At 47.5% G+C, this 24,890-nt stretch overlaps 1 long non-coding RNA gene across 2 annotated transcripts in view; it reads left to right on the top strand.

The window, feature by feature from the left end:
* LOC136108479 (uncharacterized) overlaps positions 1-24,890 on the top strand; it is a 136,906-nt gene that overhangs the window by 889 nt on the left and 111,127 nt on the right. For both annotated transcript variants that reach the window (XR_011741527.1, XR_010652396.2), the window contains exons 2-4: positions 17,281-17,410; positions 20,521-20,640; positions 22,388-22,535. This is a non-coding gene — a long non-coding RNA (uncharacterized lncRNA). The remainder of the gene's footprint in view (positions 1-17,280; positions 17,411-20,520; positions 20,641-22,387; positions 22,536-24,890) is intronic.

Consider the following 24,890-nt stretch of genomic DNA (forward strand, 5'->3'; position numbering starts at 1 on the left):
CAGGCGTAGCGAGGGGACGGGAGGGTTCACGGTGAGGGAAGCGCAGCCGTTCCTCTCGGTGACATTGCTGGGTTTTGCTGGGTTGAATGCTCCGTGAAGCCCAGGCCTCCATGAGCAGTGTGGAATGTCACCAAAACTCAGTCTAGATAGGGTCATTTGGGGTCCTGACCTGGATTTTAGTAATTGTATGATTGGTGCAGCTGTTTGCATTAAAGGGAAACTCATAAATCCAATGTAGTTTTTTCTACTGTAGCTTACGTATTAACCACGCAGTGGTGGTATGAGGAGGACAGCTGTTCTCACTGTGGAAATCTGTCTGTTCAAAAAATGAGACAGCTGTAATAACAACTAGATGACTTCTTGAAGATGGGAAGATGCTGTAATCAATGTTGATCTTCAATATTGGAAAGAAAGCCTGTCTGGGACCTTACATGTCCTCCAGAGTATGCTCAAAGAGAAACACTGAACCTCCCTGAATACCCAAAATGTAACATCAAACTCCAGTTGGTTCTTCACATACAGTGAAGCTGATAAAGCTCATCATGGCATTAATACCCCAGAGGTGATGTGTTCAGAACTTTCCCTGCTGCCTTCTCCAGTGTAGTCTGCAAAGCACATTTTGTTCTTTCTTTTATATTCTGTGTATTTTAAAAATATGCTCCAGGCAGCTCACTTTCTCCTAGCACTGACATTCAGAAAGAAATTACCTATTTAAAAAAACCCAAACAAACAGGCACACAATTAAGAGAGATAATAAAGTCTGATAAACCATCTGTATTTCTCTCTTCTGTTTAGAGTCATAGATTCCAGGACCCACAGTTACTTGATGTTACCTTGTCTGCCACTGGTGGAAAGGTGATTAGTTACACCTAATATAAAAAAAAAAACCCTCTGTATTTTACCTTGCCTTTGTCTTCAGTGGAAAGAGCAGGTGTTTGCCCTGTTTGGAATTCAATGCTTTATTTTTAGTAATATTCTCTTTTATAACACTCTTTCCTCATTTGCTAATTTGAATTAATGAACAAAGTCCTGCAATTTTTTGGATTTTATTAAAACGTCACCAAGACACATGCTCGGTGGTTCACCACTTGAGTCCTACATAGGACGTTTTTAATAGGTGGATCAACTTTTTAAATGACAGCATCTGCTTGCTTGTACACATTTATTTATGATGCTTCCCCAGGCGAGTGTAGCAGGAGCCTGGTGAGTAATAACCAGCTGTTGGAGTTAGCGGGTAGAGAACGCAGTTATTTGATCTGTGAAGGAGTGTGGGAGCCAAGGCCAGAAGTAATGAAAGCTAGGCAGCTGCCCCGCACACATAAACCCAAGCAGGGACCTGTAAATTACTTGCATTGCTGATGGGCAAAATGGTGTCAGACAGGTTGAGTTTGGGGTTTTTGTTAGAGCTGAAAGCACGGCACGGCTCTGGGGCTGCTGTTGGTCACCGCTCCTGTACCCGGGCAGAACGGGATCGGCTGCTAGGAAACGGCTGTGGGACCCCCTGTCCCAAGCCCCTGTGGGACTGGGCCCTTGCTGGTGCGTGTATGAGGGGTGTCCTTAGCCAGGTGGTTTCCTGGGCAGCACCAGGGACTTCGCAGCTCCTGCTGCCACCCAGCTCGTGTCCCTGTTGGCAGCCTGGCGCTCTGGGGTTACCAGGGCGGGGGGCTGATTCCTCAGTACCTCTGCTGTTTTTTAGATTACTTGTTTCCTAAATGAAAATTGCTTTTTTCCTAAACTAACTATTTTTTTTTTTAAATTGTATCAGGATATAATGTAGGCTTGCACAGTAAACCATACAAGATTTAAATGTAATAGTATAGCCAGTTTTAGGGCTATGAAAATGGGGGGTAACATGCCCTCTGCTTCTTAGATGGCAGTGTAAATTGCTGATTGCCGTGAGAGTGTTTGTTATCATGCTGGCTTCGATTTTCCATTACAGGGGATGAATGGTAGTCTCTCTCTCTGCAAGAACAAAAGCATGAACACATAGGACTTTAAAGACTTTGGATGTCTTTCCTGGCTGCTTTTTCATCTACTGTGAGCAGGAGATGAATGATTCTGATTAATAATATGTACAGAATTAATTGTTAGACAAGAGTTATTTTCCTCAGATAAGCAAGGTCTTCCTGCTCGAGAGTGACACAACCGTGCATTATGATTGTGTCTTGGAGCTGAGTGTAATTGTACAGCAAAAGTGTAATGACGGTTACGTCTTTATCAACCTGTTCCCTGCGTTGTGGTTTTATCACTGCCATCTGCTCTGCCGAGAGTGGCAGCTGCCAGGTCTCACAAATAGTGCTGTCATGTACTTTCATGTAGAACAACATATTGTCATAATTTCTCTGATATTACTAGATGGAATAACTTCAAGCGAGATAAGGTGACATTTTGCATGGCACTTTGGAATGCATTTCGTTGCAGTGTGTGTAGGACACACAGTGTTCTTGCTGGAGCGGGCTATAACAACACACCCACTGCTACTTTCAGAAATCACTGGAAAACTCTTAATTTTCCAAAAACATTACATAACAACCATTAGGGACTTATGTGTCAGTGCTGAGATGCAACTGAGAACATAGTATTGCTTACTTATGTAACCTTAGTTACCTTTGCTGGATGGAAACTATGTAATTTAGATTATTTTAAAAATGTAGTGTGTTTTTTTTTTTTTTATATACATATCAACTTGAATCTCCATGTTTGCAAACATATTCAGATGGCTCCTTCAACATTAAAAGAAACAAAAACTCTCTACAACAAATCTAAGAAAATCTTGGTGGCAGTAAGTACTCTCCTGTCTCAGCTGGACCTTGGGTAGGAGATCTAATTTTAGACTGGGCCAGATTCCTCTGGAAACCCGGCCTAAGCTGATCCCCTGGGCTCTCTGGAGTTGAGAGAGAGGGATCCATCCCAGCCGGGGACAGGATACTTAGGGCAGGCAGGCAAGTGGAATAAATTGCTCACTTTGGGTGTCTGTGTCTCTCCTCTTGCTGCAGAAGGAAGATGAACCTTCTGGCCTTTTCGGGAGATAAATGCAGGAGAGGTGAGTCACATGAAAATGTGCCAACACGTCCTCTTGTTCTGAGTGCCTGCCAGAATCTTTCTGTGCACCAAGTGCAGGAAAATATTTGGTGTAATCCACCTTCACAAAGATGCCTCTCCTTAAAAGTAATGAGGTACCTCCTCTTTTACATATTCATCTCATTCTTTTGGATGTGTACTTAGTGCAGTTTTTACTACACAGGTAGTCCCAGTGATTTCTAGAGCAAGTGGCTGGGTAATCTTTCTGTTGTAGTCCCTGTTGCTGCTTGCAAGGGACAAACAGCAAGGAAGGAAGGAAAATGGTGTGTAACTTGGAGAATGTACCCGTCTGTTCCAATAGACCTGTCTCATGCACATCTTGTAAAACCAGGACACCAAATCTATCTGCCTGCTGGAGAGATTTATGAGGAAGACTGATTTGACATATTTCTTTTTGCTATTGAGCATTGACGAGAAACAGCCTTTCTGATATGGAAAAAAACGGAGTTGTCATAGAAAAGGTGGAATATGTATTCTTGATTCTTGTGCCATTTTCAAGTGCCACAGGATGTAAGAGCTGAACAGCAGATCAGCAGTATGGAGGATGGAGGCAGAGACAGCTTGCTCGCTGGTGGGGCTGTTGGGAGCGGTGCTGTCGGTGGAAAGCTCTTCTGACAGAGTGTGGGAGGGAGCCAGGGCCTGTCTGCATGTGTTGGCATCAGCCAAGCCGACTGGAGCTTCGGCACCTCATTGCTAGCCAAGCGGAGGCCGCTGGGATTGTGAGCAGTGTTCTCCCCATGGCAAACACAAGATCGGGCCAGAGAAGAGTCTCTTGGCGTTTAAATGAAGTCGTACACTCTGGAAATGTGAGTCTTGCACCTTCCTCCATGTGCGTTTCAAGAGCTGATAAAGGCTCCTGAAATCGTGCTGATCTTGAGTACACACAAGATCACCTTTTTATCCCGAGGGTAGGGATGTGTCATTTTCATTAGCCACACTTTATATATATTTATGTACCTTAAGAGGAAGAATGTATATGTATATAAACATTTTTGTTCTTCCTCCCAAGATTTACAAATCCCACTTGAAACTTCTGTTTGATTTATCCCCCAGACTAGGGCCATAAATGCTGCATGAATTTTTGTGCTCTGTTTTAAGTAGCTTTAGATGTGTACACAGTTATTTGTGTTCATACATCACATTCTTATTAATGAGCACAGTATAATTGTTGGTTGTATTGACTGTGGATATTTTTTAAAGATATTTTAAAGGCTTTGCTGGAGTTTGCATGTGCTTCAGAAATTAAATTTAGTCTGTGATTTTATTACCCTTTTTATTTAATTTATCTTAACTGTTGCTTTCAAGCTGTGAACCAGCTGTTGACTTTGAAAAAACATTGTTCAATTTGAAAGGAACATTTTCAAGCTTAATGTAATGGCTGTAAGTAATCACTACAGCAATTATATTCTCTGGTGTTGTGCGTCACTATCACAATGTTGGAGGTTGTGAGAAAATGCAGGAGAGAAACACGGAGCTCAGCCCTTTCAGTCTGCCCGTGGTGCCCAGCATCTCTGTTCTGTCCACAGCCGGTGGCACAGACCTGGAACTGCGCACCGGTGCAGGAACCAGGGGCTGCTCCTGAGCACCGCGCTCCGTCCCGCTGCGCACGGACACGTTCTGTTCTTTCTCCAGACGGGCAGACTGAGAATGGACACTTGCTGCAGTGGCAGAAGCCCCTGCTGATCTGCTGCCTCCTCACTAGTTCCAAGGTGTTGCACTTGAGGTAGGGTGTAATTTTGGTTTTGACTCTTCCTGAGCAGCTGCGTTCCCACCTTGGACGGTGCCGCTGCCAGCGAAGCTCCTCACAGAGCACAGAGTCTGGCCAGGGCAGGAGCACTTGTCAACCTGCAAAGGCAGGTCGTGCTCCTGTTGTGCTCTGGAAATGAGGACTTACTTGCCATGGTGAGTGGAATTAATAGAAATGGGTGTATTCTCATGCACATTCTGAGAAGGAGCATCCTCCTTTTGTTTGTGAGCAACCCGATAGCTCAAGCAGGCTGGAGCCCTTGGGCAAGAGAACTTTCTGGGTCACTGCAGTGAAGAGCAGCAGTCTGTTGGCCAAAAGCTGGATATTGGGCTGAATGGACTTTAGGTGTGAACTCATGTGGCCACTTGTACATGTCTGTGCTATCGAAGTTTGACAGGCTGACTCCAGTCTCCACCATTCCCACTCCTCTGCATGCTTTGCTGCTCACTGTGGGCATGAGTTCGGGGCTTCCTCTCACTCCATGGACATGATGCTGTCAGGATGGAGCCAGCGCTCCAGCTTTTCCTCTGCAGGAATCTTCCCATTTACATGCCTCAGAAATAACTCCTGTGAATTTAATTAATCACAGTTTACATGGTAATAACCCTTGGAATATTTTTTATGGGTAAATAATGTGTATCCCCTGCTGGGGGGCTGTCTGCTGGTTCCAACATTCAATTATTGCATAATCTACTTCCCATTAAATGATCAGAGAGTGAGACCAAAGGAAACCAACAACAGCAGGAATAATTAGCACCTACTTTGTGTTCGGGGCATTGACGTACCTTCTTAATCCTTGTTTGGAAGCCCCTGCAGGTAAGGGAATTGCAGCTTTTTGGTGCTGCCAAGTGAGTGCTGCAGAGGGAGGGTCAGGTGGGCAGCATGGTGCTGTGCACAGGGACCTGGCCAGTTCTCTGGACAAGGAGCCTTATTCCCAGGTTCCATGTGAATGAATCTGCTCAGCCCCTGGTACTGACTGAGTCCAGTCCCTTTCCTCGCTGCGTGTTTGGCTGTGAGCTGTATTGCGAGCGGCCTAGGAATGCCTGGTGGCGAGGTTTAATTCAGTCATTCTTCTCCTGTCAGGCAGGCTCAGAGGAGCTCCAGACAGCCATCAGGATATCACTTTATTGTGGGACTGTGCGGAGTGCCATTGTTACCCAGCACCTTTGACAGCAGAGAGCGTGACAAGGCTCGCCGACGGCTGCACAGTGTGTCTGCACAGAGCAGAGTCGGCAGAGTCAGGACTGCAGAGTCTGTTGGAGTCACCAGCCCCGTGCTCTGCTGCAGCCATGCAAGCCCTCCCGCTGGAGGTGCTCCCGGAGCCCTCCTGCTCTGGGTGCTCCCGAAGCCCTCCTGCCATGGGTGTTATAGGAGCCCTCCTGCCCTGGGTGCTCCTGGAGCCCTCCCACCGTGGGTGTTACAGGAGTTCTCCTGCCATGGGTGTTACAGGAGCCCTCCTGCCCTGGGTGCTCCTGGAGCCCTCCCACCGTGGGTGTTACAGGAACCCTCCCGCCATGGGTGTTACAGGAGCCCTCCCGCCATGCGTGTTACAGGAACTGTGCCGCTCATGCAGCTCTGGAGCGGTGACATGCCAGCCTGGCCAGCAGCCACATGCACAATCACGATGTGCAGGGAGAGCTCCTCTGCAATGAGGTGATGTCTGGCTGGAAGTGCTTCCTCCAGTCCCTGCACTGGGACTGTCCTGAGCACTAGCGTATTTCTCCCGGTTTGTGTTTCCTTTTCCTTCTTTCTCTTTGCTATTTTTGCTTTTATTTAATGTTGTATTCTCTGTTGTAATGACATCTTTATTCTGTAATGTTGGCGCCCACCTGACTCCCCCAGCTCCTGGCTGCCTTCAGGACCAGCGCTGTAAACAAGTGGTGTCTCTCAACAGCAAGGTTCCTGCTGAAATAGCTCCCTAAATAAACAAAAGACAAATTGGATATTGGAAAAGAACTTTAAATAACATCTAAATTCCTAGGGAGCTACATCTTACATCTCTGTTAGGGACAAATGAGTTCAACATAAGTAATAATCCTCTGGAATGAAAAATAAAGAAACACTATTCCCCAGTCTCTGTGGGCTGGAATGAGAATAGACTTCGGTGATAAATAAAAGCAAAATGCAAAGATGTCCCTGGGTGGCAGACAGGAGAAGAAGATTTAAACATCATTGGATTATAAACACATGATCTCTGCAATGTGCCATAGTTTGCCACCTGAGAGCTGGATATGATGGGTGTAGCTTTTTCCTCTTGTGTAATGGGAAGAAGCTGAAGTGCTTTCCAGAACCAGCCTTACTGGCAGCACATGCTGGACCATGTCCTTCCCAGGTGGAATTGCGCCTTTCGGACACAGCCTCATTATGTTGAATTCTGGCTCTTTAATGAAACATAACTCATTTAAATTCTCTCGATGTCTTTCTTTCTGATCTTTCCCCATACTTGTTCCCATTCATGTGATCTGCTCATGTTTGCATTTAGATTGCTGTGTTCCATACCTGCATCAGGAGTTGATGGCTACACCAGCCCCAGAGAAGTGTGCACCTTGGCTCCTAGCGTTTGTCCTCTTCTGTGCACAACATGCCCATCCCTTTGGTTCTGGGGCAATATACTCCTGTCACTGGACAGACCAACTGCTTTGTCACTAGATGCTTTGCTTCCCGAGCTATAAAGTCCCCTGTTGAAGCAGGACAGTGGTGGCGTTTCCAGTCTGGCTGATGGAGCAGCTGAGCTCGCTGCCGTGTGGGTATGATGCCGTGTGCCCTCGGGGAATCCCCGCGCATGTGGTGTCTGCTGCATCAGAATGTGAAGGAGGGAGTATGGGCTTTGCTGCCCTTCATCTTCCGTCTGTTTGTTCCCCCAGTGACAGGCAGTGCGTAGAGCTACCACTGCCCTACTCTTCATCTTCCTTTGCATCTCCTGGTGCATGTTCTTCCTGAAGAAAAGCTGATTCTTGCTCCTATGAGCCTGAGCCAAAGACAAGCACATGTAGTGCCATAGAAAAAACCCTTCCTTTTGAGACGCGCTTTATCTTTGCTAAAATGAAGTTCTCAATGTGCCTGTTCATGAAGACCAGTCCAAAGGATCCCTGCTCACCAGGGCTGTGCTGGCGAAGACCCAAAGGCATCTCCTGAAGAGGGCAGCCTGGGTTCGCTCATCCTCCCGCACCAGAGCCGCGCTTGGTATTCCAGCTGCATCCACGGCAGAGCTAGTGAGATGTGACAGAGCTCTGGAGGAATGCGGAGTAAAGTGCTTGGCTCTGCGGTGAGCTGCCTGGGCTGGGCAGGCAGAGCTGTCCCCGTCCTGTCCCTGTCCCTGTCCCTCGCACCTGTGCTGTGGGACCTGCCAGCTCGCAGCTCCTGCTGCTCTGGTGAAGAGCATGTAGGAAACCCCAGCTGCTCCCCACTATTTAAAAAACCCTATGTATCAGATGGATTTTGAGACCACAGAGTTGTGGACAGGTTGTTAAGCGCTTGGCACAGATGTTGCACTCAGCTCTGTGGAATGTGTGCAAAATAACAAAGCGAAAACACAAATCTCCTACACCAAGGAGCCTGCACAATGGTGGGGTATGAAGTACTTTTTTCACTTAGAAGACGACACTGGGAGACAGGAGGGAAGGGATCAGCATAGTTAATGAATCCTGGGACTTTGGTGCCTAACTGTCTTACGGGTGATGAATTAACAGCCTTTTTCCTTGAAGCAGAAACCAGGATGGTCTTAAGCACACAACAAGCCTGGAAAATCACATGGAAGTACTTGTGATGTCCATGTTAGTACCAGATGAACTAATCAGGATTAATGTTAGTGGGAGTAATGCCAGTGGATATCACAATGATTAGACTATTATAGTAATGAGTTTTCCAGGGAGGACGATGACAGGTGATTTATATACTGTACGGGTATTCTGTGTGTCCAGATGATAAGTAACTCTGGCACTTTACTGCAAGAAGTTGGGACTTCTCCTTGTTCCTGAAGTTACCCAGAATGTGTCTCTCTTCTAACTAGTTATTTGGCCAAAAAGATCCTGGACAGGGAGGGAGGAAGGGCTGAGCAGACAAAAAGGATGCTGGTGTTTCCTTCCTTAACTGCTTGGAGAGAGCTGTTGTGAACGCAGCCCTGAGATGTTTTCTGGAGACTCTGTCTGGAGGTGTCATGCAGGGACAGTTTTACAAGCACCAGGGTACTCATAGGCAGTGAAGCGCTGGAGGTCTGACTGCTGTTTTATCACAAGCTCTACCTGTCTGCTATACATGCATCAGCTGCTATTTTCTGTTCTGGTACTCAGAATAAATATATCCAGTGGAATATAAACCCGCAGTGGTAAAGACAGTTTCACAGGTGGATGTGTGTGCAGTGTTTGACCACAGAGGCTGTGATCTGTGCCAGGAGTCACTGCCATGTGTAGAAGCAGTTGTGTGGGAAAAATGAGCAAAGGTAGCTGCAGTTTTCCATGCATGGCATTTCATCCTTCACCATTTTTCTGTCTTTGATAAGCACTCACTGGAGTGGTTGCCATCCAGGATGCATGGTCAATTCTCCATACTGTTTCCACTGTCTCTGGAGGCTGGCAAGAGATAAGGACTTATGGTGTTCTTGTGCAGAGCCTATTCTGCCAATGTGTTTTTCAGAAGAAATTGCTTCCCTGGAAATAAAATCAGAGGATGGGGAAGCTATCCAGTAGCTTGCTGAGGAGGAAGAAAAGATGCAGCATTTGAAGCTCTCATGGTAGATAATGAAACTCTTTCATTGCTTTGTTGACAGAGTGACCAGGGCAGCAACAGCTGAAATTCTTTCTTCTCTTGAGTTGAGGGATACCTGGAGCCTTTCCAGAGCTCCATTCTGGACTCTAGAAGCTCTGTGGGTACCTGCCTCCCCTCTGCAGCCTCATTACTTAAATACACAACTTTCTACCTTTAATGCCCTTGGGGAAGGTAACACAATATCACCATTATTCTCAGTTTTATAATCACTTTTAAAAATTAAGTCAAATGTTTAGCAATAATAATAATAATGATTTTCAATGTAAGCCTGAAAACATGAAAATAAGTTCAGAGCATTTTCGACACTGAATTTTCATTGTGGGTGTTTCAGCGAGGATGGTTCATTGGCCGCTGCTGCTGTGTGCTGTGCACAGCAGGACCTGGCAGCTGAACCGGGACGGTGCTGCAGCGCGGGGCGAGCTCTGCTCGTTCCCGATCCCTGCCGCAGATTACGGTTGAGCAGTGAGTTCAAAAACCAAGGCTGACACTGCTGCCTAAAAATTAAGTGTAGTATGTTTCAACTGTACTTGTTTTGGGGTAGAATGAGATCTGAAGCAGCATCTTTCACGTGATAAAGTCCTGCGTGTCCTTTTGTTTTCACATCGAGAAATTACTTTGGGACAACTTTACAGATGAAAGCAGCCAAAAAATTCTGGGGATTTTTCCATTGTTTTTGTGATTCCTAAGCAGGGACAACACTCTCTGCCACGGGAAGGAGCTCTGTGCTCTGCAGCAGCTCAAGAGTCTCATTTTTATTTGGAAAGGCTTTAATTCCTTTCTTGTCGCCGTGACCCTCTGGATGCTGTGTTCGGGCTGTGACAGGTGGCACCTCGCGCTGGTTGTGCTGCTGGTTTCAGTGAATTCAAAGCGATCTATAGGAGGTGTTGGTTTGGAAGCGTTCCTTTTGAAATGTGTGTAACCCGAGGCACGGACCCCTAGGGTTACTGTTGTATCAGTGTTACACCAGATAATGTTGTTACATGTTGTTTAGATACACAAATATATTTTAATGGAAAGTGCCTCCCACTGGTACTTCTATTTTATTTTAAACAACCCAAATCGGGAAGGGCAGCTGGTAATCTACATTGAAGCAAGACTGTGCTGTGCTGTGTTGCCACTGGAATGGTTAAATACCCCAGAGGTTCTTTTGCAGGTATGCTCCTGTGACCGTGTCATCTTCACATGCAGCGCTGAGGGTCTCCTGGCCAGGCTTGGTTACTAATTACCTGCATCCTGAACTTACTCCATTTGATGCTTGAATTAATTTACTTTTAAACCTGTGATTAGACCTTGCAGATCTCTCGCTGATGTGCAGATGTCCTCACCCCAAAGAGATCCCCGGTGGGGATCCACGGTGACCACAAGTGTCCAGAGAGGCAACTCTCGGTCGTGACAGCCTTGGGCCATGGTATTGCACTTTCAGAGAGATTCTGTCTTTGCTTAACACCCATCCTAGTGGTTTCTGATCTGTATTGCAGAATGAAACGTCTGATTCAATTCTCGATTAACTTGATCTCTCCTTCACAGTGTAGATTTAGGAAGGGTCTTTGCTGGGGAAACAGGCTGCCCAGGGAGGTTGTGGAGTTTCCTTCTCTGCAGACATTCAAACCCGCCTGGACACCTTCCTGTGGAACCTCAGCTGGGTGTTCCTGCTCCGGCAGGGGGATTGCACTGGATGAGCTTTCGAGGTCCCTTCCAACCCCTGACATTGTGGGATTCTGTGAAATCAAATGGAGTGGCCTGGTGGATGATAAAGACATCTGGGAACTCCTCGTGTGATCTTGCTGAAGCGTGTTAGGTCTCGTCACCAGCTGAAGGTCAAGATGCACTGTTCAGATCAATTGTTTTGGAAGTAAAATAGGAATACACAAACACTGCCAGGGCCTTTTCATGGTGCTGGGCTAACTCCACAGTGAGCAGCCCCACGGACAGGAGTGGAGCTGGTATGATCTACACCAGCTGGGAATCTAGTTCCCTGCACTCACTTTTTATTTTTTTGTGCTCTGCACACTGGTAAGATGAGCAGTTGAGCTTTTGCTAGGGAGTATGTCAAACTTGCTAATTTTGCTCAGACTTGGATAAGAGCAGCAGCAGTACCGCCTAGAAGCTGGAACTGGAGAGTTCAGTAATTTTGCCACCAGAACTCCATTAACGAGAAAAGGGATAAAGTGCTCTGTAAAGCAAGCTCTTGTCATGTCTGTCTTCTGTGCTGTCGGTTTGTCAGGCATAGACATTAGACAGTGTTCATACAGGAATAAGTTACTCTCGTCTCTCCCTGATTTGTGCCTCTGGGATGAAATGACAATACAGCACAGCTGGACTAAGCGTGACACTATGGTCCTTCTAGTGTGGTAGATGAAAGGAGAGGAAAGGAAGAGCATGTACGCTGATCATGATTAAAGTAGTTGAGAAGGGGGTGGTGGATACCAGGAGCTATGCAGAGCTCTGCCTTTGGAGGCCAGAAGAGGAGTTTCTGCCAGCTAGGGAGGAGGTTTTGCTCGGTCAGGGCCTACACAGAATTCTGCTTCTGGTTCTCTGCATGGATTCACATTTTATTCCAGATAGTTGACTACATCCAGTGTCTTAACGAGTGATTTTTGTATCCTGTTTGCATAGCAGGGCTCAGCTCCTGCATTGCCAGCAGCTGCTGCAGTGCCCAGGGAGGTTCTGCAGGTTCACGAGCCGGGCACCACGACACTGCCCAAGAGGCCATGGCTCAGATTGTGATGGCTGAGTAAGGCCGGGAGGCAAGATGAGACCGTCCAGCCAGTGAACAGTGAACGTCTTTGCGATGTGCCGTCGGCCTGTGGCTCCAAAGAACCATAGCTGCTGATGCTGTCGTCTGTCCTCGGCTCCTGATCCTCACCTCTGCCCTTGCTGGCCTTCTGCCTTTGTTCTTTTTCAGCTCATCACTCTCTGTCTTCTGTCTCTTGAGCCTGCCACGTAAAACACAGGCTGTAGGTAATAAAATCAATGAGATTTCTACTCAGACATGACACGTCAGACAAATGAGTGCAGTCTGAGCAAGGCCCAGTCAGCCTGTCATTAACACCTCGTAGGGGATGCGGGAGGGCTGTCTCTGCGCCGGGCAGGAGGGCATGGCCTGACCAGACCTGGCTCTGGGTTTGGCTGGGCTTGCAGGAGCCAGAGCTCTGGGCAGCACGTCTTCGTAAAGAGAGGCAGGGGAGGGCTTCACATTGCTGTCAGTGGATGTTCTCAGCCAGACTACACCTGATGCTGCTTCCAAGTGGCCTCGGGAAGAGGCATTTCTTAAACTTTAGAAACATGACATTTGCTTCTCCAAGGCTAAACCCACACCCAGAATTTATGGACAAGGGGCAAACTTTTCTGGGGATTTTCACTTTCTCCCCATGACCATGTTCGTGTGCATTGGTGCAGGACAGGCCATTCTGGCTGAATGTCCTTGTGTGAAAACAACTAGAGCAAGAGAGATGCTCTTTGACTCGCACTGCTTTGCAACCCTTGTAAAAAACACTCTTGACAACATCCCAGGTCACAATCTGTCCAGCCCCAGGTTTCACGACAGGGCAGTGGAGAGCTCTGGGGAACTTCCAGCGGTCCTGCTTAGCCGGGGCTGAAAAACCTGGTGTGATGAGCACGTGTCTCCTGAATGGCAGTGCCACGCTGCACTGATACGGTTGCTCAGAGCCCTAGGTGCAGGAGTTGCCTGGAACACGCCGTATGGCTGAGTTCAGGGGCAGGCACCAAGAGCAGATTGTCAGAATGTGGCATCTGGAGACCCAGGACTCAGTTTCCCGGAGCTGATTGTGCACAGAGCAGAGCACACATCACATCACCTCCCCGCTCCCTCAGCCCCACGTTCAGCACAGCCGGTGCCTCGCTGAAGGCTGTCGCATGTCGTCCTACACTGTTTCAGAGGTTTGCTTTCCATCAACAGGAAGTTTCCAGCCTCAGTGTGGGCTGGTTGCTTCCCTCTTCTGTTAGCTGTAGACTTACAAAGAGATGTTCGTATTTTAAATATGGTGCAATGACATCAATAGCAATAATTATTGCATGCATCAAAGCTTTGGAGATTAGGCACGGATCATGCATCTAAATGGCAAATGGTTATAATAGCTCCATACGTGAAACATCAAAGTCTGAGGAAACATTGCTCTGCTATAAAAAATACATCAGAATGATCATTCCACTCCAAGCAAAGTGCAGAACTGTAGACGTGCACGGAACAAACGCAACACATTTCATACTCATTTGGGTGTTTCAAGTATGGGAAAAATTGATTCCACAGCTCCAATTACCAATCCACATCAAGTGAAGACTGTATTGAAATTATGAGATTTCGTACAATATTAGGCTTAAGTTGACTCCTCCTTGTGAAAATGTATTTATAATTAGGGCCTAGAAAAGCAAGAAGCAGGATTTGGGGTTTTAATTTTTTATATGCTCCCTGGCAGTGAGAGAAGTGGCTGAGATTGCATAAAATTCTTAAAACCATGGTGTTTCAAGTATCCTTTTGCTGAATTGAAATGGCTTGCTCATAGATTAAAGGAACTGCACTGTTGTTTTCTTTGTTAGGAGGAAAGTATTTCAAACTGGGAAAAGCACAGGCTTTCTGTATTGAGCCTGGGGACAGCTGCTGGAAAAAGAAAATACAAAACAGTCACTAGAACAACAGAACCTCTGAACTCAGCAACTGAAATTCCCAATTACAGATGTGCTGTTGTTTCTCGTCCCTCATCACAGCTGTTTAGCGTGATGGCTGTGCAGCCCCAGCGGGACGTGCAGGGTGCATGACATGGTGCAGGACGCGGTGCAGGATCAACACAGTGCTGGATGTGGTGCAGGATGCACGGGGTGCAGGACGCAGTGCTGGACGTGGTGCAGGATGGACGGGGTCCAGGACATGTGGGGTGCAGGACGCATAGGGTGCAGGACGCGGTGCCACGTGCTGCCACAGCTGCATCAAAGCCCGGCCAGGGCTGTGCCACGGCCATGAGGCTGCAGGAAATCAGACACCCTCATTAAAGTTTCAGAAAAACCACTGCTATGAGGACAACATTCACAAATGTATTTGAGGAAAACAAATATTGTTTTAACTCTATTAATAATTGATGTGTTGCCAGCTGAGATCCTCATAGCATTAAGGGAATTGAAAATTAAAGGCACAAAGACGCTACTTTAAGAAAACATCTTGATAAATAATTAATACAGCATAGGCCTACTGGAATCTGAAGAGTGTAGGTTTTATCTTGTCTAGTCTGTGCTTTCTAATACCACCGTTTCTTCCAGAATGAGAGCATGGTCATTTTTGGTTTGTATCGACAAAAGCTCTAGTTGTTTATGCTGCTCAGCTGGAATAATTTACTGGCTTCTCTGTCGGTTGCTTGTGCTGAGCCCCTAGGATCCTGAGTAGTACACACCCAAAGATCGTTGCTTTCTTAAATCGAGAGATAAAAAAGATTGGTGATTATTTGGAAGACAGCAGAGAACGTGTCTGTGTCAGGGAAACTACTGTTTGTAAGGGTCAAACTGGATCAGAAGAAGAAACCTCGACAGTGCCTGTGGAGCACTATGATATATAAATGGCTGGGAGAGGTGTCTGGGATGTGTAACACCCAGCAACAGCTACTGCTTTAGTGCGTGTGTCTCTAGAGAGGTGTTTCCAATGGGGAGGCCGATCTTGGGGACTACACTGAGTAATTCAGCGGCTGGCATTTCCCCTATGGATCCTGTCTCTTGGAGATCTTAGGAACAATAAATAGAGCAATACCGCACTCCGCAGAATACGAGCCCATTGGTGTGTAAAAAGAAAGGCTGGACATGGAATGTGCTAAAGGGAGTAAATAGATAATCTCTACATTTCCATCCAGAGCAGCTCTCTCCTGCTGTGAGCAGAGCTGGGGCTGCGGAGCTGCTGGTGCACAGCTCGGCACAGAGACACACTGTGTTCCAGAACGGAATACTGAGCACTGTGCTCGCTAACAGAGCTTCTGCCAGCTCGGAAAAGCTGCGTGTTGCTGAAGGGCGTACGAGCTCTTTAAAATCCTGACTTATTCCAGTCCACTCCTATCTTTTAGGTTGTTATAATGAAGCAGCTAGTAATTCAGGCATAATTGCTGGCAGGCATTCTAATTTAAGAAACTGCACAAGAGCATCCACAGAAGTATGTTTATCATTTCATTCCTTTAAATAAAGCAAAAGTGAATGCTGCTTCTTCATTACAAATGCTTCAGTGCTTTACATGCAAAAGGTTTGTTGAGATTTATGGAATTCATAAACACCCTTTATTTACTACAGCAAAGTTAATAATTAAGCAGAGGAGAGAACATCCATGAATGCTGTTATAAAAATAATTCTTGCTATAGTTCCTAGCAAAAAATCCATGTAAATTAGTGATTGAGAACATAAGGGTGATCCAGTACAACTATAAAGGGGAGTTCATTTTTTCCATTCTGGATAACGTAATGTGGTGGTCAGACATTGCCTCAGCATACTGGTGAGTGCAAAATGATCTAAATGGCAATGGGGGGTGTTGTGTCTCCGGTGGGTGCCTCTTTCAGCACCCCGTGCATGGGCCGCATTCACTGCCCAGGTAGAGCACTGGCAGCGTCCGGCCCTGCGGCACCGGCACCGGGACACACAGGCTGGCAGACACGGGGGGCTTGGGGCTGACGTTCCAGAGAAGGAAACATCACCTCTTGCCCACAGTCAAAATGGACTCCCTTGGAGAAGCACCCTTTGCTTTCGGTGCTATTATTTCCTCCCAACTGTGTGGTTGTTCCTCTCCTCAGTTTGGCTCCCGTGGGAGAAGGGGCAGCGTGAGGGCTGAGCACAGCAATGGGGGCCATGGGGAGAGCTGTGGGTCATAGAAAACATAGAAGATCATAGAATGTCCTGAGTTGGAAGGGACCCAAGAGGATCATTGAGTCCAGCTCCTGTCCCTGCACAGGACAACCCCACATTTCCCACCGTGTGTCTGACGAGCGTGTGTGTTGGGATGGGTGCAGTGCCCAGGCAGCCCTGCAGCTCTCCTGCCCATGCACAACAAGGCCAGAGCTGCTGCAGGACGGCACCTTCCCGTGGCCGTTCCTCCCCATCCCGCGGCTGCAGCTTGGCTGTGCCGCAGTTCTCTGTGTGTCTTTTCCCATGGTTCTCTGTCCTTGTGCTTCCCTTCCTGCCCCACATCCCTCCACCTCTCCCACTGCCCCCTGCCAGCCCTGATCCCGCTGTGTTCCTCCCCTCGCTGCTCTGCTCCCGTGGTGGAGATGTCTTCTGGATATCCTGCTGCTGGCTGGCAGAATGAGCCTCCGTGCCTGCCAGCCAGCCCTGTTGTGTTTGAAAGATGCCGACTCTGGAGCCTCATCCCCATCAGGCAAAGCTGAGAGTCTGATTTAACAAAGCAGGGAAACAAGCCAGTCAGTTATCTCGATCTAAAGCATATTCTAGGAGTGATTAGCTGCCTAAACTTACACTGTAATTATCTGTGCTTAGTGGCTTCTGCACATCATTGCCCATTTTTCTGAGTGTTTTTATTTAAGTTGATAATGGAAAACGAATAAAGCCTTAGTTCCACTCTGATTTTGACACTTGTGCCAGAGAATATCTGAACATTTTTGTGTTCACAATAGTTAGATTAATATTTAATTTGCTGGCATCCAGCAAGCTGATTAGTTTTCCTCTGATATGGCTCAACTTTGTAATTACAGGAACTGACTCCTCCTGGTTTGTGCCTGGGGTAAGAGGTACAGAGACATCTTGACATCCCTGTGACCATGATTTCACCAAGCTGATGCACTGCGAGGTTATCATCATCTAAATCTCCGCTCCTGGAAAGAGGTACAGACTGAGACTTACTCCACATCTTCTGAGGATAGAGATTTGTCCTTGATTGCATTTAAACTGAAGGGAGAGTAGAGACAAAGTGCAGCCATGTCGAGTCGCGAATGTGTGATATTTGCCTGCTGCTGCAAGCCAAGCCTTCCTTGATGACACAGCCCATCTGGTTTTGCAGATGCAGGGGACATCCTGCAGGACAAGTGTTTGTCTTACACTGGGGATGGGCAGCGCTAACTGGACACGGGAGGTCCGTGCTCCATGGTGATGCTCTGTTGAGCCCGGGGGATGCTGCAGGCCGTACTGCCAGGGACGCGCCACTGAGCCACCTCCAGCCACCGCGGCAATCCAAGCGACAGCTCCGTGTGGCACACAGGGCGGCCTGGCTCCGGCACAGGCAGGGCATGGATTGTGTGATTATTTGCGCTCAATACTCAGAGCTCCTGCTCACAGTCCATCTGGAGCAGTGGTTGTATCTGGTGATCACACTGAACTAGCAGGTGCGGCTGTGGTCCCGAGTGTCTCTGAAGCCTCTTGAAACCCATGAATACATCTGGGCTGCACAGTGTTCTGGGCAAAGAGCCACATTCAATTCTGAGGTCATACTGCTCTTCCTCTTTCAGCCTGATATCAAATAATTTCATTGGCGCCTCATGATTCCTGTGCTGTAAGACCAGGCTAACGCACATTCGGTGTGCTCTGGTGACCCGTCCTGCTGGGCACGGTCCCACCTTCCTGGCTGCACTTGTAGGCGAGTTCTGCTGGGTTCTGCTGGACCTCCCGAGGCCAGCAGAGGTGACCAGCAAATTCACGTCCTTTTCCCAGGACCTCGACCCAGTGCTCCTTCACAATCAGGACTAACACCTGCAACCCAGTCATCCAAGTGATTAAGCCTTCCTTACTTGCTCAGAGAGCAACTATGGCTCAGAATCAAATTCAGCCTTTAGAATTAGCCCATCTGTAATGTCCATTAAGTCTGGATTCCCCTGACCAGTCATGCAAAGTAACATCTCAGTGCCATATTCATCTTGCACTGTCAGTTTTACCCAACTCCTAAGCACTCAGTAATAGCAAGACTGTCAGAGTGTTAGTTATTCATTAGGTTTCACTCACTTGAAGAATATATCGTTGTCATAATATGGCACATTGCACTGGGGACACACTCCCCATGCAGACAGGGATTATGGCCATTTTTCAAGTGCTACTGCCTGTTAATTTGTACATTGTTGGAAGGGAAAAGGTCTCATCAGAACTCCATTTTGAACAGTACTTTGGCAGAGCAAAGTGGGCAGTTTCCACATCCTCTTTGATAGCCAGGGGACAAATGGGTGCTGGGGACGGACAGAGCACTAACTCCCAGGGCAGTATGTGCCCAGCACCACACACACAGTGTGTTTGTGCACCCAAAGCTGATGAGGTGAACCTCATCAAAATCCACTTGCTCAGCCACTGACTGTACAAGAGCTGCCGGCTGCTCAGCTTCCATCCCTCGTCACTGTCCTCCAGAACTGTCTACCAAAACTTGATCAATGAGAACTTCAGATACTTTGCTGAGCTGCAATACAATCCTGGCTGGGTGAGAAAAGCACCAGACTGGTGCCACCGTGAACCGAGCCCTGGCAGCAGCCGGTCCAAGAGAGTTGCCTGGTAAAACTAGGAACGAAAAATTGATCTGCTTGTGTGGCAAAGGTGAAGATAGCCACAAGTCTGCTGGCTGGTGTGGAGGGAACATGGTGAGGAGAGCAATTAATTATAGCTCTAAGGTTCCTGGTGTGTCCCCACCACTGACAAGTGCTGGGAAAGGACGTTCTGCAGTACCGCTCTTGGCGAGGTGCAGTGCCCCTTGGCTCCCGGTGTGCGTGGGTGCAGCGGAGGAGCACGCTGGAGCAGAGCTGGACTGTGCCGGGCAGCAGCCTTGGGGCTGTCACCTCCTGTCACCTCGGGCCAGAGGAGTGCTGAGGTCAATGGCAGTTTAACGATGGAAAGGAGAATTGATTAACATTCAGAACTGTTCTGTTACTGAACTACTAGAGCAGATCTTCTTTGTATTGAAGGTGGATAATCCGAGAAAGGGAAGGAGCAGGGCTGTATTTCTTAGCCAGGGCACTTGCTATTCTCAGTTCTTCTGAGTTAATTTTCGTCGTCTGAACAGCCGCTCCGGAGAGCTCTGGGAGGGAGGAATGGCAAATACTGCGGAGTTCACAGTTCAGCCGCCAGCTCCCACACGCTGAGTGTCCTGTTTGCTTCCAGAGCGAAGCAGCAAGTGGAGCAGCTGCTGCTGATGGGGTGTTTTGAGCTGCAATGTGTCTCTGGGCTGCCTTCACCAAAGGCAGAAAAATAAAAAAGGGAAATTAATCTCTCAGGGGCAAACAAATCAAACCAGCAACCTCTGCTACAGCTCGTATCCTGCTTAAACACCAGTCTGGACTAGAACATTTGTTGCAACCGTTTAGTGACCCATGCTCTTCCTAGATTCATCTTATGAACTGGAAAAAGCAATTTGTCTGCCCATGTGCCCTGAAGTACTGATATTTGTTAAATCGACATGCTTTGAAAGCCCTAGAATTGAGCTACTGGATATGTAGGGAGAAAAGCAAATAAAGCCAGCTGTGATATGTGCATTTCATCTAGATAATATTCCGATAAGGCCTGATTTATTACCTTTATTTCTTAAGGCCAGGCAAGCCTCATGGGGTCTCGCCTTCATCCTGGTCACAAAGTATGAGGCAGAAGGAGCAGGGTTTGAGAAAGGAGGGCCAGAAATCCTGTTTGCCTCTGGAGGTCCCCAAGTGCTTCGTTGCCAAGCTTTCCAGTTCACACAGTGCTGCTCAGTCCGTCAGTTTGGTGGCGCATCAGCCGTCCATCCCTGTCTGGGTGCCAGGCTCAGGCATTCGGGGAACCCAGCAGCCTTGCTGCTGCCATGCCAGCATCACCAGGATGCAGTATCGCCAGGGTGTGGCATTGCCGGGGCGCAGCATCACTGGGTGCAGCATTGCTGGGATGCAGCATCACTGGGGTGCAGCATCACGGGGTACAGCATCACCAGGACGCTGTACCCATGGCTGCCCAGGGTAGCTACAGCTCTCACCCTTGTGCTCTCTTTTCCTTTGCAGAATCTGACCTTCCTTCTTTGAAAAATGATTGCAGTAAGAAAGCCCAGGCTGGAACCAAGTTGTCAATGAGAGGAACTAAGGATGAATAATAAGGCAAGACAAACATGAGGCACACAGAGGGTAATTAAAAACACAATACCCTGGGATGTTCTGAAATGAAAAAAATAATCTTCACAATGAAATTACAAAATAATGCATCTCAGTGTATTAATTCTGCCCAAATTATCAAAACCTGAAGAACTGTTGGCATTGTCTGCTACCTTTGGAGAATCTGGTGGGGTGAGCAGAGCAGCAGAACTGGGGTGTCCCCGCTCCAGGTGCTCGCTCTGCGTTTCTGCCCCGCCGTCCCCCAGGCTGCAGCTCCGGCACAGCCCTGGGCTGAGCGGCGCAGGGCGGGCGAGTGCAGCATTTCCAGCTGCTGCTGCTCTGGCTGCCATTTTGTCCTGCTATTCCTTCTTGTTTTGAAGTAGGGGAAAAAAATGGAGTGGATGAGGATCAAAATCTTTGTGGCATCCAGCACCTTTCATGGGGAACTTGGGGCAAAATCAGAGAAATCTTCCAGGAGATTGATTCATTTTTAATGATATGGGATTATAGTTTGTCTGTTTAATTCAACCTGAGTGACATAGTATCTTTCATTTGGACTTATTACCAGCAGAGCAGTTAGTCAGTTGGAAGCAGACCTAGGGCAGGGCGTTTTGTCATTATTTTAAATTTTCTCTATCTGACAAAATTGAAGGCCTTGAAAAGACTGGAGCCATTGTAAAGGATAGAGCATCAGAGAATAGGTCACACAGTGTATTAAAGAATGAAAATTGATTCATTCTTTCCTCTGTTGAATAAGCAGCTGTACTTTGGTCCCTGTGATCCATGAAATAAGCTGTCAGAGAAATAGGAAATGTGCCACATTTGAACTTCACTCATTGATTCCGTTCTGATCCGAGGTGCAGTATTAAAATGCATTACAGTGGTGCAGAATCTGCAGCAGTGACAGCAGCTGGGCCTGGCCCGCTAGTCAGCTGGCTGCGCTATTTGTTATTAAATTAATCAGTGCTTTACAATGCTGGGACTCATTTACTTAGGTCGTTTGGTCAGTGCCAGCTAACAGGAGGAATTTCACAAGAGCGACGTTTGTTAGTTTTAAATAAAATCAAAGGCTACAGAGGAGGCTCAGGAGGAGTGTTTCTAACAAGATCTATTGGCCCTTTTTTCCAGAGAAGCAATTTGCAGGCAATTCAGAGATTCTGACAGTAATCAATGTAAGAAGAGATAGCAGAGACTTCTAGAATATCGGATTACTAGCTGGAGCACGTTAGGCCAATTAATGCCTGCAACTCTAATAGACTGCTTAGCTGCAAAATTAAATAGAGGACATTCCCATTATTGCATAAAAAGCATACTGAGTTTCATTTTTTATAACAGAACACACTTTGTTCCTTTACACAGCTTTTCCCAAGTAAAAAATTAACCTTGTTGTGCTGTCCTTAAGTAGCATAGAGGACTGCCTGCAACTATTATTTGCTGTGCTAAGTCTATTTTATCCATATGAAGTGTCTTTTGCTTCTTTTATGAGTTCTTACAAGTTTTGTTAAATAAAACATCATTTTTGCTGCCTTTGCTTTATTTGCCTCAAAATTGTGATTCATAAAGATGGATTTTTATAATTAAGGTAGAAATGAGAAATAACCCCCTATATATAATTTAAAATGTTGAAATTATAGACACTATCTAACTTCTGCTTTAAATCACAGGAACAAACTGTTCCCCATTAGCGGCTCTAATTAAATCCATTTTTCTATGAGTCTTTGGCAAATTCCATTTTAGTAAAGCTGTATTAAGCTCTCTTTTATTTCCTCTTGCTTTGCAGAATTCTCTGTTTGAGATGAATAATAGGTTGAATATGGTATGTGACGGCTCTGTAGTCTCAGAAGATATAACATGAACAAAGATATTGTTCTGGAAAGCTGGCATAAGAATGCTACTGAGGATTTAGAAGGATGCTGAGCACCAGACAGGTAGGAGCACGACCCTTCGGGCCGGGGGAGCTCATATGTGGTGCAAGAATTGGCAAACACCATGTGGCAAAGCAGCTGCGAAAAGGTGGAGGGGCCTGGGGAAGGGCAGGGAGCGCAGTGATGAGGGAAGCAGCTGCTGTGCGCTCTGCACGGCACCTGTGGGTGTCTGTGCCACCACCTGCTGGGCCCTGCTGGTGGCTCCCTGGCCCTTGATGAGGTACAAGCGGTTGCACAGGAGTGAGAGAAGAGGACTTTCTGAGGACAGCCGGCTCTACTTTTCTCAGTTTGCAGTCGCATGGAGAAGCGTTTCCTGCAAGGCTGTTCCTGGCTGCCCGGAGCATCTGTCTGTGGGTGTGCAGCCCGCCCAGCCGGGGCCATGCTCCTGCCAAACTCAGACCCTTTGTGCACGTGCATCACTGGTGCTGTGCACTGACAGCCTTGTTAGGGTGATGCTCGCTGATGACCTGCCTGAGTAAGCAGTGAGTGCACAGACCAGAGAACCCCCCTGAAACAGCATTTGTTTTGCAGTCCTCGTGTGTGAAGATTGACTCACTCCCAGTAACCTGCAGCAGTCCCAGAGCAGCCAGCTCACTCCTGTCCTCAAGCGGCTCCATCATTCATTTACTCTAACGATTGGCTTCAGCCTTCAATTTCCTCTGTGGAGCATATTGGAAAGAGAGAGGCTGAGCTGTGAACATTAATAACAATGAATAATAACGGTACGAGTTCCACAAGCTTTAACAATCAAATGAATCAACAGTCAGGAGAGTTTCATTAATAAACACTTGCTGGGGTTAGATGACAAGGGAGCTGGTGCCAGAGGTGTGTGTGTCAGTTAAAGGCACTTACCCTACGTGATCCACCTCTCGGCCCCTCTGCTCATCTGTTGGGTCCCATATTCTGCTCCATGAGCTGCTGTGGAGGGGCAGGGGCCAGAACCAGCAAAGGAGCGGATGGCTTGGGCTGGGGACCCACGCTGGAGCATTCGTGAAGAGCTGCAGCCCATGGAAGGACCCACGTTGGAGAAGTTCCTGCAGAACTGTCTCACATGGGTTGGAGCCCGCGCTGGGGGAGTGTGAGGAGGAAAAAGCAGCAAAGGCGACGTGGTGAACTGACTGCAACCCCTGGTCCTGTTCCCCTGCGCTGCCTGGGGGGGGCGGTGGAGAAATCCCAAGTCTGGGAGCTGATGGCTGCTTCCTCTCAGCCTCTGCTTCACCCCAGAGCTCTGTGCTGGGGCAGCAGCTTGTGTGCCACCATGGTTCCTGGCCTTTGTCCTCCCTGGTACCACAGTCACAGCGCGGGGGTGGCGGTGCAGAGTCTGGGATGACTTGTACCCCTGAACTCACAGGCAGGAGTGAGTAGACAGAAGTTGGTATAATGTTCTGCCATTTTACTTAAAGAAATGGAGTATCTGCTTTGTGATTCAAGGTAAAATATTCCCCTTGCAAAGCCACCAAAGAAAAAGCCGGGACAGACCTCTGAGGTGACAGTATGTGCCCTCAGGACAGTGAGAGGTGCAGGGCAGGGCTGTCTAGCTCGTCTTCTGCAGCTTTTCTTTGGGTGAGCTGAACCTGACTGGTTTATAACCTTTTATACAGAGCCAGTTCCTGTGCCCAGAGGAGCAGCCGTGGTCGTTAGGCTTTTACTACAGCAACAACAGAAGGAAACAAAGGCTTTGTTCAGTTTGGTTTGAAATCCAGAATAGCGCAATTGTAGTGCAGCTAAGGAAGGTTTGAGGGCCAACTACCAATGTGTTCATTCATTTCAGGAAAAGAGAATGACATCTTCTATAATCATGATTAAAGGAGCTGTTAATGTCTCTTTCAGGTTTTCCTGTTACCGTAAAACCAAGAGATCTCGTTTTCTTTCTTTGGAATTTGCAGCAAATATCTCCCTTTTTTGTCTTGGCTGTTTCAGGTCAATTTTGTGAACTTCCATGTTTTAAATACATGAACTGCTTTCTGCTAGAAGCCCTGCCCTGAGGCAGGTCCTGCTAACAGAAAGGACCCTCAGGGCCCCGTGAGGAGCCGTTCTGGACATCTCCAGGGGCTCAGAGGATGCGCTGTAGCGTGTTGCTCAGCACAACACTGTCTGTGTTCCCAACGTGTCTGCGCTTCCTTGCCGGATTCTGTTGGTAGGTCTGTCAGGTCTTGCTTGAACAGTCTGTTGGGTTTCCCTCTTTACTTACAGTCTATTTTCTGATGCTCTCAGGATCAGTGTAAGATCTTCGCTCTTGCTCCAGCCCGTATTTGGAGTCTGGGCAGCTGCGATCCCTTTGTGTTGGAAACGCGACAGGAGATCGCTGGGGACGGGCAGAGCTGTGACTGGCTCACAAGAGCATGGAGTCCTGAGGCA

This window comes from Patagioenas fasciata, chromosome 15, assembly GCF_037038585.1.
Source record: "Patagioenas fasciata isolate bPatFas1 chromosome 15, bPatFas1.hap1, whole genome shotgun sequence".
Taxonomy (NCBI): domain Eukaryota; kingdom Metazoa; phylum Chordata; class Aves; order Columbiformes; family Columbidae; genus Patagioenas; species Patagioenas fasciata.